The 20252-nt window shown below is 42.2% G+C and overlaps 1 long non-coding RNA gene across 1 annotated transcript; it reads right to left on the reverse strand.

Annotated features, from left to right (window-relative positions):
- LOC140253460 (uncharacterized) lies at positions 1 to 2495 on the reverse strand. The gene is made up of 3 exons (XR_011903856.1): positions 2393 to 2495; positions 219 to 480; positions 1 to 95 (listed from the first exon to the last, which is right to left on the reverse strand). It is a non-coding gene; the product is annotated as an uncharacterized lncRNA (long non-coding RNA).
- Positions 2496 to 20252: the final 17757 nt, after the last annotated feature.

Genomic DNA, 20252 nt, shown 5'->3' on the forward strand with positions numbered 1-20252 from the left:
CATGATTTATTGCTTTTAGTAGAGCCCAATGATTAGCACACCAACAGCAAAGTGAATTCTATCAAGACTTGTTTCTAGGAGCCTTCTTCCTCACTCTGGATGAAATGAGGCCAACAAAGAAAACAAAGCATTTATCAATACAGTGCTCAGCTGAAGGGACCACAGATGTGAGGGAGGAGGTTCCCTTGCACCAAGGCAGGGCAGGATTTGGAATTTACCTCCTGCACACAGTGTGTGATGAGGCCCAAGCCACCCAATCCAGTCTTGATCCACATGCTGGGAGCTCTACAGTTCGGGATGTCAGCTTTGACATGAGATAGCAGCTGCCTTCTGTGCACGTGTTCTCTGCCTCCAGAAGCCACGGGAAGCCAAGAGCCAGCTGAGACACTTCCTGGAGCAGGGAGCTTTTACACTCCATGTTCCTGGATGTGCTGACAGGGGTGGAATTGGCAGAAAGATGACATCACTGGGGTCTGCAACCTTAAAATAAAACAACAGCAGATGAAATCAGCCTCTGCTCCAGGAGAGCTGGCTGCCTGTAGCAGTTCCTTTCAGGCAGCCTTGATCAGTGAAGAGTTGCGCTATTAAATTTCTAAAGATATTTCTACTGAGAAAAACCAGAACATTGAATTTAGCTTGGCTATCAGCATGGCTGGTGAGAGGGCAATTAGCTAGGAAATAGAGGGGCTGGTGAAGGGCAGGAGCAGAAACCATCAGTGCCCTGGAGCAGAAAGAAGTAGCACAGGGATGAGAAGGGTCACCCAGCCCACGGTGCCTCTGCCCCACATCACCTAAGGGAATGCCCGAGCCCTGCACTAACGAGAAACAGCCAAGAATTTCCCGCGGCACATTCAGGTCATGGCTATTTGTCTCACAGCACCCCAACAGCAGTGCTCAGGGAAGCCTGCTGATGGGAAGCAGCACGGCTTCTCAGCCCTTTCTGTTTTCCCCAGCCATGTTTTATTTGACCCCCTCAGCCTTGCTGCCATCAGCCCTCTTTGCTCCTGGGAATTCAAGGAAGTTCAAACAGGAGACATTCCCCTGAGGATTTTATCAGTTCCCCTTTGCCAGAAACATTTTTTCCTTTCATGTGCAAACTTAAAAATAAATAAATAAATACAACAAGGACTAGTAGCAATAAAAATAAATCAGGGCAATAGGGCCAATAAGCTCTGTGCTGAAATTCCTTTCTTTCAAGGGTTTTCCCTGGACAGCAACATAGCCCACGAGTATAAGCCAGGAAGCACTCGTCCAAAACCGCAAGAAAGCACAAGTGGGCAGACACCAGGAAGACTGCTTGAATTTGGCACCATGATTCCTGTCTGAGTCTCATGAAAAGTTCCAGGAACGATCCTGGATTTGTTTCACCTCAAAATCCATGGGGCCCACAAACAGAATTTGAATGAAAAAAAGCATTCCGGATTTTCTAAAACAGCAATGCTACTTCAAATTCATTTTTCACCACTTCTAAAATTATATCTTCTGTAATTTCCTTATACATTAGCAGTATGCTCTGCTGCACCTGATGTGTTATAATATGACATAATACAGTAGCTGGAATGCTTTATTATTTTAATGCAATTTAATTGAACACATAATGTTAATAATTAGCGGTAGCTGTTACTCAGAGCTAGTTAAAGCTTCATGACAATTCCCTGGAGCATTTTATCTCATTCCTTCAATCTGTGCCGCAATGTAACAGATTGACACCTCGTGCAGCATAAATGTGAGTGCTAGGGTGAGTCAATAGCAATAATTTGCAGAAAGCAGCATTAACAGTGCTATAAGGAACAGCTTAGTATTAGTGATACTTTGTGCTTAGCTCATATTTTCCATCACTATTTTAGCAGGCACTTTACTAAGGCAATTAAAACCCCATTCATTCCTTCTGTTGTCCAGACAGGCAACCAGAGACTGGGACCAATGAAGTGTCTCAGAGAAGAGTTAATGCCTGGGTACTGCCTTCCATGAGTGCTACTAGAACTTTGTTCTTGCTTTGAATGGCTGGAGAACACTGAAGGGGCCCAGAACAAGAAGGAATGCAGCACTCACCCCATACCCAGCCTGAATTTCCCTCTGAATTCCCTGGTTTTAGCAGCCAATAGTTCACTTCAAAAGTCTCAGATTCTCTCTCCTTTTTTCTCCCCCTCTGCTACAGTTTCTCAAGGGACTCTTGGCCTCCCTCACCCCAAGCGCAGACAGCAAACTGCACTCAGATAGACAGAACTGCAAAAATGGGGTGGAGGAAGGTGAGGGGCTCTGGTGCCACACTTTCTTCCACGGAGCAATTGAACAGATCAATATGATGGGAAAAGCATTACACCAGGGTGTAACGACAGAAGGATTCACATGATAAAAAAGTGATATAAAGGAAGGGAAGAAGGTTGCTCACCGATATCAGAAAATCCCAGGTTAGGGAAAACTTCACCAAGAAGGGATTTTCAGAAAGAAGCCCTTTCCTAGTGGAGTCAGCCCTTAAATGAGGTCTACGAGAGGTGCAGCCGGGCTGCACCCCTTCCAGTCTGAATTGCCTTCACCTGTGCTCCCAAGGCTGACCGGGTCCTTTCCCCAGGTGCTCAATCAGTGCTTCAGGCCAGGCCTCAGCAGTTATCATACACATGTCTACCATGTACTGCAGGTCCTTATGGACAGCCTAGCTCTAACTGTAAACCAGCATCTCCTAAAGGGCTGCTCATCCTGAGATCAGGCCCTAAAGGAGAAATTTCTTTTGTCTCCAAGACATTGCACTCTTGAGTGGATAACCCCTTATTTCAGTATGGCTCAGACCAGTCCCCTACTGTTGGGCAGCACTTCAGTGGGTCCTGCCAGCCTTGGCCAACTGTAATGCAGGTGCAACCCAGAGGATCATTCACACTGAAAAAAAAACAAACCAGTATGTCTTGCAACTGTGTTGGAGGATTGGAAAGGTCCATTCCTCTCCCTGTCCTTGGAAGGACGTGCTGGCTCTGAGGAATGAGCTGGGATGCATTGAGGTCTGTGCTCCTCTCTCTCTTGCTCACTGAGCTTTGCTGCTGTTCCTAGACACGAAGACCCAGCTCTAAGCCACTAGTATTTACATGGCTTGATACTTTTATAGCAACAAAAACGAGTTCCCCTTTAGCCAAAAGTGGCTGGAATCCCAAGTCTGGAGCTGTGCTGATGGGGTAATGTCTGGAAAAAAAAAAAAGGAAATCTCCAACATAGAAACACTAAGTGCTATGGTAACAAGAGGAGCAACAAACAGGGCTTAAAGACACAGGCTTAGCATTAATTTAAGCACTGGGAATTACAGAAAGGGAAATATCAGTAATTTATAATGCTGTGTTATATGTGGGATGAGGAGACAGGATCATATGGCCTTAAACATACATGCACTAGAGGCAGACAGGCAGCATCCTGCTCCAGGCTGCTGGCTTTCATCAGAATCCCTTCCGGCCATTCAGTTGACACTACACTGGAAACTGAGCTCTTCCCGCATTATCTCTTCTGACTGTGCCTTCTTCCTTTCAGCCCTATGCTCTAACTACAAAGCAGGGAACACATCTGCCTAATTTGTTAATCCAGCCGTAGTAGCTGGCTGAGCTGCCCCTGCTGAGCCACCCATCTCTGAGTCCCAGACAGATCCCTCCTCTCCCTTCCCCAGAAAGCAGAGATTCTTCACTGGTGACACCCGGCTGCTCTGTGCTACCTGACAGCTCCCTGTTGAAGATGATGTATACAGTTGTTGATGCCGGCTCTGGAGGTTTCCCAGGTTTCCCTTCACCCTTAGCAAAAGGATAATTTCCATATATAAACCTTCTGACTTCTATCCAGAGCAGACCAAAAGAGGCTTTTCTTGTTTCATTTATCTTCTCTGTGGATCTCAGTCTCTAACCGTCATGGCACAGCAGTTTCCGGTAAATGCCTGCAGAAGACAGGCAGGTAAATTGCACTCTGAAAGTACTCAGTTGACTTCTGAAGTCAGGACACAGCTTCAGCCCAACAGATGTGAATTCTCCGTGTTTGTACTTCTGCCACAAGTTTCCTTGGAGATCTCTGGGAAACCATTCCCCTTCCCTAAATCTCCAAGCTCCAAAGTGTCCATGCCAGGGAGACTATAAAATATTTGGGCAAGGATTCTATTAGGTGCATGTGCGTTATCCGCTGCAGAGAGGTTTAGAGTGACTGAGCCCTGGCACTGCTGCTTACATACAGCCGCAGAGTCACCTGTTGAAGAAAATGACACCACAAGGTCCCACTCCTCAGCGTCTGATGGGAATGACATCTGCATTTCAACCAAGTGACCCCATTTCTTTTTCTCATTCAGCTGCTCCCAGTGCCTGAGCCATTTTCCTCCTCCTGTCAGGGGATGCTGCCCTTCCTTTTGCCTTGAGGCCCTTGCAGTGAGCTCAGCCCAATGGGAAGGAGGAGGTATGGTGCCCCAGCGTGTGCCAAGCTGGCAGGAAGGGATGAAGATCAGACACAGCAACAGAGAGAGGAGATGAAACTCCAATGTTGTGAATTCCCCCCTCTGAAGACCAGGCTGAGGACAAAGCTCTCACCTTTAGCACCCGCCATGGACAAGCTAATCGTGGGGAACAGGGCCTATTTCTCTCCCCTTGATTCACTATTTGATCTTGAACTAGTTCTTTCAGTTCTGTTGTATCAGTTCCCTTCTTCTATGCTGACAGGATAAGAATGCCATTCCTTGTGAAGTCCTTTGATATCCAAGGAAGAAAATCATCATACAGAAATCTATAGCTGATTAGCTTTATTAGTGTCACAGCCATCTTATTCTTGAAAAAAGTCTCTCACTTATACAAAGGACATCATTGCTGAATAACTCTGTTTGATGTCACATGAGTCTATCTGCTTTCATTGTATAGAAAGAAAGAGAGTTGTGTTCCTTCATTTGAGGACTTGTTAAGCTTCTCGATGTGTGTCCTGGCAAGGCATAGTGAACAGCAGGTAAAAGGGTACATGAGAATAATGACAACCTTTTGCTTTTGATTCTGTCTCAGTGGATTTGTGTTCCCCGAGTTTCAGCAATTTCTAAGTAAATGAAGAAAAAAAAAACAAAACAAAACAACAAAAACCAGCTTATGGTTTTCACAATTTCATCCAAGTTTCCTCAAAACTGGGGCCAGGTACATTCCAGCTCAAGGGATCCTTTCTGACCAAGGCATCTGCTTTCCAGTGAGAAACATTCATTCCATGAGGTGTTGTTCTCCAGCTGGGAGACCTTCCCAGTGCTCTGCTCATGGCAAGGGCTCCCACCTGGTGCCAGCTGGCAGAGGACAGCCATGTGCTGGTGCCTCAGCCTCCCTGCTGCCTGCCTCATGCTCACGGGCAGCTTGGCAGCCTGCTAGGCAGCAACAGAGTGGAAATCCGATGCTATTTCCTGAATGCAACCCCAATACAACACTGTGCACTGAGGTAGGACACAACATTTTTGAGCTAACAGGTAGTGGGATCAAACTCCGTATCCTTCAGACAAGCAACTTCTGAAGATGGAATGTCTTTTCACTGTTTGTCAGCTGTGAGCCTCTTGGATCTGTCAAGCAGCCTGCAGAACCGGAGCACGGAGATCTGTGGACCTTCTTGCTGCAGCAGTGCTGGAGCCCAAAGCTGGTGGCTGTCAGTTCAGTACAGCCCCAGCCAGAGTACCACACTAAGAGCTGAGACCAGCTTCCCTAAGCAAAACCATCTCTATTCTCAGCTGCCGGGAATGATATCCAGAGAGGAACAGATGGGTTCATGGCCTTTTTTTCACCTTTCCTAGCTACAATGCAGTCCTGCAAGAGTCTTCATCTCATAGGCATTTGGAGTTAATTTTTCAGTGGATATTTTGTACGTGAAAAAACCAGATCTTGTCTCTACTTTTTTTCCCTGGTAGATTGTATGCACAGCTTGAGAACGAAGAGGTCTGGCATATTATGACAAAGGTATAGCATGATTAAATTGTATCTAGGCTGTTTAAAATGCTGGGCTTTGTTAGTACATGTTTAATGCAATCCCTTTAAGGAAAACTGTAATAAAAGTATCAGTTCTCTAAAGATTCAGCTCAGTCTGCTCTACACAGCTGATATGAGAGATATCCATTCAGTTTCACATGAAAAAGCAGCAAAGACTCAATTTTTCTGATGCTTCAAAGGATAAGACATAAGAAGAAAATGGAGACTTTCTGAGAAGCAGAAGAAGTCCCACTTTTCAGGCCTTTTTCATTCATCTCTAGAAGGAACAAGAGAAGTAGCAGCTTATCTCTCACTTCCTTTTGCTATTCTCTTTCTGCTTCTCCATGCAGCTCAGGAAATGTTACTGAGGAGCCACAGCCAGGGCAAAAGTTTCTGCTGAAGAGCCACCGAGTGGCATGTGGTCCAGCTGTGCCTCCTCTGGCCCTGTCTGTGGGACCAGCTATGGGCTCAAAACACCCCAGGGTGTTAAAGGAACAAAACCAGCAGCGAACAAGAGCATCTGTTGAGCAGCAGAGCTTCCTGGGAGCACTGAGAGTCCTGAAACAAGCACTTCTACAAACTGCTTTGTGTTTCTTGTGTAAAGTAACACAAAGAGAATGTTTTTTTGCCACAGGTTGCCTTGTGTTATTCTACCTCCAGTGGCATTCTGTTAACAGAAAGGCATTGAGCACCCAAACCCTCACCCAGGCTCTTTCAGCAAGCTTCTCAGCTATTTGCATTTGACTTATCTAGGCACCCTCTGCCACCTCAGTTTCTGGCTGTAGGAGAGTTGACACTGGCAGCAGTAATGGAAGCCAGTGGGAATTTGCTCTGATTGTGTTAGAAGAAAGAATGGAATTTATAAAACAGAAATTCAACAGTCTGGGCATCTTATTCTAGGCCATGAAAATAAACACACTCCTCAGCTTAATCCTGCTGCCAGCCCATCTGTCTCAGCCCCTCATGGAAGAAATGATATACAGTCTTCAAGTCTCTGCTCAGAGCTGTGAGAAAGCATTCATTAATTCTCAACAGGCATGAAGGTAAGATACTTCTGAATAAGTTCACAAGAAAGATACTAGAAGTCAACAACCCTAAACCCACTATTGCCATAAAGAGGTTAATTAACTCTACATGCCTGCTTTCAGTCAAAACCCATTGAGGTGAAGTATGTGGTTATTTCAGAGAGGACTGGAATCAAGCACGCTCCTAAAAGGTACAGATTGTTGTGAAGTATGGGGTTCAGTGTAAGGTCACAACACCACGTTAGACATGTAGGTAGGGGGAGGACACAGAAGATATCATGCCTGGGCATGTGGACAGATAGGAATTGAACATAACACCTGGTTCATTGCAGAGACACTTAAGACTCCAAGAAAGTCAGGCAACCCAAATTTTAACAAAGAAGAGCGGTCAGGCCACTGCCCATGTGAGCAAGGGGAAGGATGCAGCAAGCTACTGGGGCACAGCAGAGGGAAAGCAGAGGACGGCAAGAGAGAGCCCTTCCCTATCAAGACTCAACTGTGCTTTGTCCTTCCATTGCTTCTACTTTATATGTTATAAACTTTGTGACAACACTGTCTAGTTTGGATTCCATGAATAAATGTAATTTTAACTGACCCTATCCTGACTTGAATTAAGAGCAATTTCAAGGCAACTGGATAATAACAAGACTTTTCTCACCCAGGTCTGTGCCAGTTTATTAAGTGGGGTGCTAGAGAGACTTCAGTAAGCTCCCTCACTCCCAGCATGTTCTCCACACTGTGTCCCAAGAGGATTCACATGAGCCAGCTCACAGAGAGGAAACTGCTCTTGTTAAACCAAATGATATGGTTGATAAAACTGACAGCCTGCTGGGCTCACTCATCCTTTGTGTGCTTAAAAGCTTGTCTGTTTTTTCCTGCTATATTGCTTGACCTAATCGATATTTTTCCTCCTCCTACAAACTGTGCTATGTTATTAACCATGTGAACTTAATCATAATTTTCTCTACATTACACAAGGATAACATGTTTTAAGAGGCTGGGACAGAAAAAGCAAAGAATAAGGAAAAACAGCTGCTAATCCTTTGTGCCAGGAATATAAGATAATTACGCTTCTGGAGACATCTGAAAACTCTGCAAGCCTCACATCTGATAGATCAATTTAAACCAGATCATGATCTCAGTGTGACAGTTCTACCCATTCGGGATATTGCAACCGTGGCTGACAAGCATGTTTCATTCCATCCCATTTAAGAAGGCATTAAGGATCCATTGTAAACATTATCCACACGAAGATAAGTATCTGTTTGAGAGCTCCTTTATCTGTGGGCCTCCCCATAAGGTGCCCTTGCCTCACATATATCCGAGGGCACTGTTCTCAGAGTTGCTGGTTTACGCTCTTTGACAAGCCACTGCTGCACCCAAGTGCTCTGTGGCCACGTCATGCTGGCATCATTGCATTTGTCCCATGGGGTGCAGGCATAGGAGCATCTCTTCCTGGTATTTCTGCTTGTGGGTTGCAGGAGACAGCATTGTGATACCTATGGCAGGGAAAGTAAATACCGGGTGTAAAGTCCTGCAGAAAGAAGTGGCTTACTTTAAATAAAAGCAGAAGTACGAGAACATAGAAGACAAAGCAGTGAATGCCTCTATCTCAACTTTCTCCGAGAGACATTTGACTTGAACAAAATGATTTTGTTCCTCAGTCGTGGTATTTCACTCTTTTCTTCCTTGTTAAAGAACAGTTTGCTTTGACTTTGACTATTCGCACACATTAAGAAAAGCTCTTCTGCTGTGAAAACATGTTTCTTTGATCCTCTTACCTGTGAAGATTTCCTGTTCTTTGTGAATTCCTCAGCTTTATTGACCATGACCAACATCTGGTCTTTTTGCTTTGACACTAGAGATCTTCCTTCCCCCTTCTCTCTCATAAAGAAGCTGGAGAAGTTAACAAACACTTGCAGCCAGCTCAGCCTCCCAAAGAGTTTCTCTTTGGCAGGCTATCAGTAAGGTTTAATGACTAACATCTTTCCTTTCAGGCAGGTGCTTGCTGCCCACCTTCCATGGTGGAGCAGTTCTGGAATCCAGTAATCATACTTGGGATGGAAAACTGCTTCAAAGAAGGGTTTCTGCCTCAAGTAAAGGTACTTGCAGAATATGCTATGGAACTCACTGTCTCACTGGCCCAGCACCTGCTTAGTTCTTTTCATAAATAAGTTATGTTACACAATAGATAAGATGGCTAAATCATGGCCATCTGCCTTGCTAACAGAATCTCTTCAATAGCATGTGCCCAGGGCTGCACCCCAGACCAAATCTCAGGCTGGCAATTAATGCTTAGAACACCCCTGAGTTAGTTTTTGAAGAGTCAAAAGAAGTTACAGAAAAGGTAAACTCCTGTCATGAGAAATCCATTATCTAGAGATTAATCTTTCACAGTTACATTCCTTATCCAGGGGAACTACAGAAAACAACAGAAAGAATGATGCATTTCTGTGGAGGCTGCAATTAGATGTTTATTGCCAGTGATCTCCAGGGAGTTCATATTTATTTTGCTGAACATTTTACTAACACTGGGAAAATATTCTATTTTCCTGAACATTTGCCCTTTGACATGTTGCCAAAGCTCTACAGAATGATGAATCACTCGTTAGTGACTGTGATGTTACTATTTCTCGTTTCTAACACGAGCAATTTTTGGTGCAAAAATTTCAGCTATCTCATAGTGATCACACAATGGGACTTTGTCTCTGTGTACTTGAGCATGTGGGAAAGAAGTGCATGAAGAGAGAAAAGAAATCAAGGGCTTTATGGTAAAATTAGGCAATGGCATGTGGTAACTCATATCAATGAGGCTGCAGTGTAAACCTACACGACAGTGAGATCCATGCTGAAAATAATGGGGGATTGCACAGGTGAAGACAGGAGTTCATTAAGAACATCCAAATGGTAGCCATGCTTGAGCTGTGCGCTCAGAATACCAATGGGATAATCACCTCATCCCAGGCACTGCATTTCAGATGCATGATGTGAGACTGCAGGATGGACAGGACACTGAGAAAATATTACAGAGGTACGTGTCTGCCTTCATTTTTAGAAACCACGGTGTAATCTCGTGGAATGGAAGGTGGCCTATTCAAAACTGACTAGAGAAACGGTTCTTGGTGCAGCATGTAGTTAGGCAATGAATCCTTTCCACAGCATACCTCTGGAAGCAAAATCATAGCATTTATAAGATGGTTATTAGGGAAATTTGTAGATAGCAAGCACTCAGGATAACAAATGCTAAATCATAAACACTTTGGGAGTTGAACTAGTCTTGATCAGTGGAGAACAGGATGCGGCTGTGCGCTAGAGCAGGTTATACAAATGATTTTATAGTTGTATCTGTTGAAATATGTGGTCTGGGTCATTTCTGGCAGGACGCTACACAAAGAGGTTATTCAGTCTCATGAGGCCTGATGATATTCCAGCAGACTTATGGACCCCTAAGCCTGAAAGAAAAATCAGGGACTGAGGAGCGAGGCTTTTTGGCAGAGCTGTTGGAGTCCAGTGCTGAAATAGCAGGGGATACTTCAGGTCAGTCCTGAAGTGCAGTGCAACAGCCATCCAGTAATAGAAGTTATCCATTATCACTCATGCACAAATATTTTGAAAGGGAAACTTCTGGACAGGCTCTGAAAAGCTGGCTGGCTCATCATTCTGATGAGATTTCCACAGAGAAGTCACAGTTTTTGCAAAGCTGCCAATTTTTGAGCAATCCCCTCTCAGCCAATTTCTTTATTTCCCTCCGCACACTACCAAACATGATTAGATCATATTATGAACATATTGCCTGCCAAATTTCATCTCCAGTAAGTCACACTGAGCACTGTGACCTTATAAAAGAATCTTAAACTGATTAACCTGTTTACTCTGTGCCTCTCTACAGAGGAAAAAAAAAAAGCCCCATCAACTTATTTTGGAGTACTGTTGATTAAGGTGTCCTAATTTACACTTTCCTCCTGTTTTTGCAGTTGATGTCATACTTAAAAAAGGGAGGCTGTAAAAGAATGCACTGGTTCCACCTACATTCTGACCACATGGAGGAGAGGGATGATATAATGCTAAATACATTCACTCCATATCCAGGAATATGTAGAACTCTGTTATTTATATCTTATCATTCCCATTTGTTTACACAGTGACCCATGTGGCCGGTTTTAGTTGAGAAAATCATAAATCATTTACAGCAGCTCATCTGTGCTGGCCAGGAGGGCTTTACTTTTGCTAACATGGCAGAAAAGCACTGGCAAATCCCAGGCACCAAAGAACAGATCCTCACGTGGTACTTATCTGCCACCCTTCTGACATCTGTACTCTGCGCAAGCAGCCAATACTTTGCTCCATGATGAACAGTAAACACAACCAGTGTAATTTTTCCCATGAAATATGGGTTTGCAGACTTTGCATTTTATTTTTCTTTTTATCTGGCATTCGGTCTTCACATAAATTCACCAGACTGGGATGGGATTCATCTTATCTAACATCAGACATCCTAAATGTCAGTGTGCACAGCAAAGGCAGTAATGAAAAAGCCCTTTCTAGTGCCTGGAGAAGAATTCACCCTAATGCTGACTTTCAAAATGAGGCTGATAAACCACATACTGGTTCTCTCCATTTATAATGAAGAACATCAAAAGTGCTGACTGAGACACCTACAGTCATCTAACTTTTGCTGAAATGGATACTATCCCTATGTCTCAAGTGGAAGGCCTGTGAAACAGCACAAAGTGTTAGAGACCAGGTGAGAAAAGCATTAGCTGAAGTATACCTTATGTCGGGAAAAGGAGGAATAATTCTCATTGACTGACTCTCACATCTACGTGTGAAAACTACTCACTGCTTTGAAGTTCTTATGTTTGCAAGGGACTTGAGATACTACCTTTACAAGTTAGTTGTTTAAAAGCCAATGTTTACATGGTGGCTCAGGAAGAATGCACTGCTCATAAATTTTAACAAACATTTTAAAAAGATGTGTGTAAAACACAACTGTGGAATATCAGCAAGAGAACACCAGCACATTTAATGCAGGAAAGGATGATATATTTAATTCACAGTTTAGCCTGTAGTCACATGGATCTAAGCGATTAAGTTATTTGGAGTGGTGCACTCATTAACTAAACCATTACTGCCTGCAAAGGTTGGCCCCATGACTGCTCTAGGAGTGAACTGCTTATCCATACATCACATGAGGTAAAACCAGAGCACCATTACCAGCAACTACAGGACGGTATATCCCTGGTTGGTCAAAAGATGAGTCAACATAGGCAGGCAGGAAAGGGAGCAAACCAGACTCACAGACACTCCAGAGGCTGTTCTTTCAACACAGCACTGATGCAGTCACCCATTTCAGCCAAATTTTGATCACCAAGAATCCTTATGAGCCTGCTCTGAAGGCCACTGAACTCACGGACAGACTTTGCATTCACTTCAGAGTCCTTAGATCAAGCTGTTCTGCATTAAAAATAAGTGAAGAGAAAGTTAAAACAAATGCCACTGGCCATGAGATTCTTCACACAGAAGACAGTGACTGAATATAAACAATGGAATTATGGACTGACAGTAATATATAGGAAAACAACCAAACAAACAACACAATTTTAAATACTCCTTTAAAACAAATTCCCTACTGGATCTAAGAGTGGTATTTCTGTAGTCCTTTCTGAAGTGTTCTAGGCTATCTGAAGCACACTTTTCTGTGTAGACTTTTCTTTCCTGGCAAGATAATGTGTGCTGGAGGGTAATGGCAATTTGGAAAGGTCTCAAGGACCCATAAACTGATATCAGAAGATAAAGCTACGCTGTCAGTAAGGACATGCCCTCATTGTGTTTTCAAGACACAGAGGTAATAACAAGGCTGGAGAAATGTAGATTCTGTAGCAGGATGGTCCAGAATACAAGAGTATTCCTTTCCTCTACTACTTACATCTATAAGATCATAGTCCTGCTGGAAAAAAAGAAAAACAGAAATCAGTATTATTTCTTTTCCTTTCTGTTGCTCCTCTTCTATGAAGAAATGTTTGCAGTAATAAAAATCAATACCATGTCTGTCAGCATGCACACCACTAAATGCTAACAGTCCAAGAGGGAGACAACGGTACACTCCTTGAGTTCATCAGTCTTTAAGGGGAAGCAGCAGTGTCAATTTATAATCCTGGAGGCTGCTACATAAATACTCACTGAAAATCCCAACATGCCTATTAACAATGAATGCTGAAGACTGTCTTATTTAGGAAGTATTGTCACTCTTTCTGTATCTACAAAGCAGCAAATGGTCCAGTGCGTCTGTTGGTAATTCCCATGGGAAATCTGGTCTGATGAAATATATTTCTTTTTATTTGTTGTATTAAGCAGGCAGCACACTGCAAAATGAGAACCTGTTTGCTGCTGAGGGTGGCAACTGCTGTAACAATGTAACAATAGCAATGCTACAGTGACTCCAGAGATGTAGGAAGCATGCCCAGCCCAGGACTTGGGCAGAAAGCCTTCTACATGACCCCCAACACTGTCACTTCTCAGCTTCAAAGACTTAAAATTATGTCACTTAGCCCCATTGAATTCAGTAGGATTAATGATTTAACCAAAGCTAAGCATATGCTTAAGTCTTTATTAGGTCAGAGCTTAAAATACCACTATTATCAGTACTGTCTAAGTATCTTCAAGGATATTTTAAGGAGCGCCCTTATGAACTATATGAAGTCTTCCATTAACTTGAATGAACTTTTAGCTCATGATTTTTGTGAAAAAAAAAAAAAAAGAAAGAAAAAAAAAAGAAAAAAAAAAGAAAAAAAAAGCCTTTTTCCTTGATTAACAGCTTCTAAGTCTTCTAAATCTCCTCAGCTTCCACTTACGGAGTTATAAATAACAGAATTAATAAGATGTAGGTTTTTTTGATGGCATTAGATATGCAGAGGGGATTTCCTGATACAAACATATCCTACTACCCACTTAGTATGCATTCCTTAGAAGTGTGACAGTGATTTGACAGGTAGCAAACAAATTTTCCCATAAGAACTAATTTAAGGGTGTTGGGTAGGATGTGAGCTAAAGAACTACACCATTTAAATTTACACGAGGACAGTATGTTATAACATATGATCTTGCTGATTCATATCCCAATATCCAGGCCTAAAAAATAATAGTAAAAAAAATTATTAGGAAGCATTTTCCATGATTTTATTTAATGTATTTATGTGAAGTATTAGTAGTGGTCTGTTTTTTTCCAACCTTAATAATTCTATGATTCTACAATTATTCCTTGTAATTAGAATTTTACAGTTGCTCCCAGCTAAATTTCTTCACAGAATATTCATAGGGACATTTTGGCAAATTCAACCTACAAGGACAGTGAAATTGAGCCTTAATTTCAGTTTTAATGGGGATCAATGAAAAGAGAAAAGGAGAGAACAAAAAAATTCTGCACTTCATACTAAACTCTTGATTTGTTAGACAGCACTGCTCAAGTCTTACGTCACTCATTATCTAATTACAGTGCAGTTACAGCTCATGGTGAATCGTATTTCAAGAAAGGCTACAATTCCACATTTCTAGCTTGGAAATGCAGATGAACTGGCTAGCTTTAAATTCAGACCAAATCTTCCACCTGTCTCGTTTCGTACATGTTGCTATGGTGAAGATCATCACTGACTGTATACAAAAGTGAAGCACAGAAGAATCACTGAAAGGAAAAAAACAAACAAAAAACCCACAACCAGACAGTAGAAAAAGAAAATGACATCTGAAAAAATTTAAACAAAACAAAACAAAACAGAAACAAAAAAAACCCCAAACCATATTACTTGTTAGGTGTCATAAAGGACTCCTATTTTTCTGGCCCTATTTTGCTGATCACCTGCCCAGAAATGCAATTGGAATCGTAAATTTTAAACTACCCCAGTTTTCCTGACAAAATCTTTCTAACATATACAAGCATAACTATTGTCATTATAAGTCCCATTAGGTCAGGAGCTGTAATGTGTACTGGCACTACAGCTCCTTGCTCTTTTGGCTTCTCTCGTTCTCACCCCTCTTGCTTTCCTCAACTGTGATGTATCAGTCACTGAGGATTAACATCCTGCACAGAGCTGGGAATAGTTTGTGGAGCTTGGGCCAGAAAAAGCCCCACAAAGTGTCCTTGCCTGCAGGTGCCTGTGCAGGAAGGCTGCCACAATTCTCCTTGGTTCGCAAGTGCTGGATATTGCATTGCAAAGATTTGGCAGAACTTGAAGCTCAAAGGGCAAAGCATACATTAAGTACTCCCAGAAAGTTATAAAATGCTCCTCAGATGTTGCAGTAAGGTCTGCAATTTCTTTTAAAAGCTGTGTTTTAAAGGCAAGCACTTTGTAATCTCTCGTCTGGAAGGGCTCCCTCATTCAGCAGTAATAATTTGAGGGAAGGAATAAAACATCAGTGCTAATCTTTCATTAACTGCTGTTGCTGCTATTCTTAAAGCTCCAGGTCTGAGTTTCATTTGAACTTTATTTCTCCTTTGAGATATAAGCCCTTTCCAGCCTTTTAATGGGTTCATTTTCTTTTACAATGTCTTTCAAAAGGTTTCTTCAGAATTTGTACAAGTGTGATGGGCATTACCAGGCAGTCACCAGGGTTTGTTCAAAACATAACTGTACCAACTGTGCTGGGAATGTGTTTGAGCTTCAAACACATGTGATTCAAACTCTTTCTTTTGCAGAAGACTCTGCTGGTTCCAGTGGTAATTTTGCCTGTGAGAAGAGAGAGAAATGGGCTCCAAATGTTCATGTCAGAAGGATGCCCGATGAAGGCATCCAATTGGTAACAGCACACATGAATAACAGACTTCCTTCCAGCAGAACCTCTGGAGCTTGGAATATCATCAAGGCCATTTGGGATGGAATGACCTGAGCAAAAGCCACAAAAGAAGAGTTTTCTGGTAATGTTCCAGGAAAAGAAACAAGAGTTTCAGAAATAAAAACTTCACTAAACTTTCAGACTGAAAAAGAAAAAAAAAAAAAAAAAAAGCCCTTCTGATTCTGATAGAGTGATTTTATCACAGATCCAAACTTGTATATTCACAACTAGTTACTGTTCACAGTGTCTCCTCAAGTACTAAAGCCTAAACCAGGCATGTCCAACACGTGGCCTGCTGTCTGTTCTGCCCTGAGGCCACCCTCTGATTCATGCTCATCATCATGGTGGCTTTGCCCACCAAGTGGCCTGGCCCAGCCCCAGGCATGCACCCATCACTTACTGCCATCGATGCTTACTTACTGAACATTGATGCAATATTAATCTACTCTGGGCTGAAACCAGGACATGGGGAGGGTACAGTGCAGTGCTAACTCAGCTTATGGCTAATAAGTTTATGGATTCTGACACATTGGCTAAACACAGCCCTGTGAGCAGCAAAAACTATGCAGCTGTGCTTTCTGTTTTGGTAAAGAAATTTAAGAACAGATTTCAAGACTGCCAAAATATCATCAATCTTCTCAGGCTCTTGTTCATCACTGGTTAAAATGCATAGTTAAAGGTGGTGACTATGTTGAAAAGTGTGTTTTGGAGCTGAGCATTTTGTCTATCAAATAGAGTTACTGTGCTCTTTGTATTGGTTGTAGTTTCCATGGAAATAATTAGGAGGCATTACTTTTCAGAGCAACCTTCATAAATGCAGCACAAAACAGTTCTTCATTCCATGCAGCCCAGGCAAACCAAAAGGTTGGACACCCATGGTCTACAGAGTTTGTGTCCAGTGTTTTGTTTTGGCTGCATGGAGTGAAGAGGAACTGTCTTAGGCCATACACAAACTAGTTAATATAGTTAATGTATATGAGTAACAAAACTTCTTTTTAAAAATGCTTTTTAATAGAACATTAAAAAAAAAAAAAAAAAAAAAAAAAAAAAAGCAGAAGAACCATTAAACTAGCAGATTGGATATGTATATATGTATGGTTTAGGGCTTAAAGTCCTGAACAGGGGTGAACTTGTTCTGCCACTGGTTCAGGATATGAACCTCAGCTCTTTCCTCTGCTTCTTAGTTTTTTCCCCCCATATAAAATGGTGGCATTCTTTCTCTTCTTGCAGACTTGGCCATGCAGTTTTTTCCTGTCTCAGATTTCTGACGGTGGATTATTACAAGTTAGTGGTATTAATTACACCATAACTGTTCATCCAGAGGGTAATAATTAATTATCAAAGGGCTTGTTTTGTGCTAGGTTGAAATGGATCGTTAGGTAATTTATAATGACTAGTAAAATATGTTAACTCAATCAATTTTTGCAGATCTGTTTTACAATTCAGTGTCAATGGAATGTAATTTTCAAGCCTGTACTTAAGTACATTCAGCAATAGGGCAGATACAAACACTGCAGCCAAATGCTACAGTGAGATTCCTCAGAACAGACACATGGCTAAGAGCTTTTAGCTTTCCTTCATGGAGAATTACATACAGACTGAAATATTTGGCTGATGTGATCTGCCTGGTTTGGTCTTTGCATCTTAATAGAAATACAAGAAGTGCATTCAGGAGCACTGTGAAAGCTGTCCACAGTCTCTCATGGGGCTAAAGCTGCATCTCACCAAACAGTAAGTGTAAATAGGCCGTGTGCTGAGCAAAAAAAAATCTGTGGTATCATGTTTGAATGCACTTTTTTGGCTAATTTGCCATCCTCGAAAGAGGCAGTGAGTCCACCAATGCAACTCGGTTTTCAAAAGGGCTAAATGAAGCACTTCAGGGTAACAGTGAATGCAATTATGTTTTCTAATGAGCATTATGACTTCCCTTAGAGACAAGAAAAATAAGCAATGTCAAAGATCAGTCAGGTTTTCCCCTCTTTGTCCCACTCCTTTATGAAACAGAAAGACCCATTTTCCATCCTAAAACCAATAGTGCTCCTGCAGGTCTTGTACTCAAGCAGGACAGAGGAACAACTTCAGTGACTCCTTTTCTGCCATGTTGAATGACTTGACATAGCAACTGGCTCAAATAAGAAAATACTTGTGGCCTTTGTGGCTATTTTTTCTCCAGTAGTTCTGTCCCTTTTAAGAAACCTATGTATTAGGTCCTCTATGCTCAGCCTTAACTCTCTGGTTCCCCATGTCCAGCCTCCTTCAGTGCTGTAGGATCTCCTCCTTCACACACTAAAGGCAGATTTGGGCATGGGTCCACATAAAATATCTGTAAGCTAACTTCTAGACTTAAAAGGACTTAACATTAATAAATTTCATTGTTTACTAGAAATAACAGTCTATGAAATAAACTAATTGTGATTCCACAGACATTAAAAATTGCATTTCTTTGTGAAGAGGTAAGAGGTCTCTGTTTTCATCCGTTTTCAGAGTCTTAGCTTTTTTCTTAACATAGAGGAGAGCAGCTAGTTGCAGTTGACTGGATGGGGAGTAAAGGAGAAAAAATTCAGAAGAAGATATGGGGGAAAGCTTTAGTCAGCTTGTCAGGACACCACTTTCAGCTTCCTATGGACTTAGAAAAGACAGGCAGAGTAGGAGCAAAAGAAATGTGAGAAAGAGCCCTGTGAGCACCAAGGTCAGAGAAGGAGGAACATGAGGAGGTGGTCCATGGCAATGTGGAACAGGTCTCTGCACTGCAGCTTATGGATATGCTAGAGCAGGTGGGTATTCCTTGAAAGAAAGTTGTGGTTAGCATCAGTTCCACTGTTGCAGCAGACATGCAGAAAGTCAAACAGCATCTAAGTGCAAAATACCCTTTAAGTACCATGTTCTATGTGCCTTAATGGTCAAGAAAAATAGTCTTTTACATCAGCAGCTTCACTGGGTACTGTTTGCATCTTTGTTAAGAGATTTCAAAAAAGGCACAAACACTTTGGCACTGGTTTATATGGAAGGTGTGCAAATACTACAAAGACTGTTCACAGTTAAAAATCGATAGGTTGTGAGGCAGACAAAGATAACCTGGAGAGATGTCTGGATAAAGGAATTAATCCCATGAAAAGACCACCTGAAGGCGTAATGGATTTTCCACTGCAGTAAACTACTCAAGGTTTCCATTGGCTACCGCCTGCTCACAAATTTTTGAGGTTGCTCAACATGCCTATGAGCTTTACAAACATCTGTAGGTATTTGTTAAAGATACTTCAATTTCTACTCCACAGAAAATGGCAATATTTTGTTTTTCACTCTTCACAATACATGTAAGTTTTGCAAATTTGCTAGAGAAATGAAATTGAGGAAGTCTGTCTCAGAACCGTGCAATGTTTCCTGTATTGGTTTTTAATGTACAGATGGTAACAAAATGTACAGAAGGTATAAATGAATAAGTAAAGGAAAAACTCACCAATGGTGGTGCCTTGGCTGAAGAAGCTGGGGCAGTCCTCCCTGGTGAGCAATCTCCAAGAGATACTGCTCCAGTGGGAGTCAGCCCTTAAATGAGGTCTCAGAGGGGATGGAGTCAAGCTCCACCCCTCCCGGGAGCACAGCTACATCACTCTCACCTGTGCTCCCACAGCTGACCCCATACTTGCCTCAGCTGATTAATCAGAGGTTCAGGCTGTGACTACCAATCTCCCATACATTTCCTTTGGATAGTACTGAAAAAAAACTATAAGAAAAATATAAGGGAAAAAAACTTAACTGCTAACAAATATGACCAGATAAAATCAGTAGTGTGTATTAATAGAAAAGGCAAAATGAAACATGACGCAAAGCTAAAATCCAAATGCAATGGTCTCCTTTGTTTGGATTGAACGTTTCCTCAATATCAACATGTCCTGACAAAACATTTCAATTTTGCCAAAGTTGCATTTTCTGGCAGAAACGGACTTTGTAAAAAGCTTCTGACTAGCTCAAGCATCTGTATTCCAAGTGATTCCTTTTGTGTTCTGCGGTTTTCATCCACAGTGGGGTGAACGCTTAGCAAACCTCATTCATTCATCTGGCCCACCATAAGGAAGCAGAGCTATTTTAGGCTTGTTGTAATGGCACACGTATCACTTAGTAGTACCGTCCAGTCATGGGAGTGTGGGCCAGGAATCCCTCTGGGCACCCACCCACGCAATGGCAGCTCCCCGGGGATACACCAGCCCTACATCTCCAGAGGGAGCTTGCACCAAGTGCCTCCTTCTGGAGACATCTGTAACTTCAGCTTATCCACAGCAATGGGGTTGATTCATGAATAGAAATCCATATTTCTGTTTTTTCCCTCTTAACAGTATATTTCTTTCTGCAATGAAAACTGCTCTCTTACAGCTGAACACTAAAAGCCAATAAATGCATCACAAAGGCGATCGGCTGCCAGAGTTCAGAAAGGGTTAAGGCAGCAGTTGGAGAGGTTTGGGGTGACGTCGTG

This window comes from Excalfactoria chinensis, chromosome 5, assembly GCF_039878825.1.
Source record: "Excalfactoria chinensis isolate bCotChi1 chromosome 5, bCotChi1.hap2, whole genome shotgun sequence".
NCBI lineage: Eukaryota > Metazoa > Chordata > Aves > Galliformes > Phasianidae > Excalfactoria > Excalfactoria chinensis.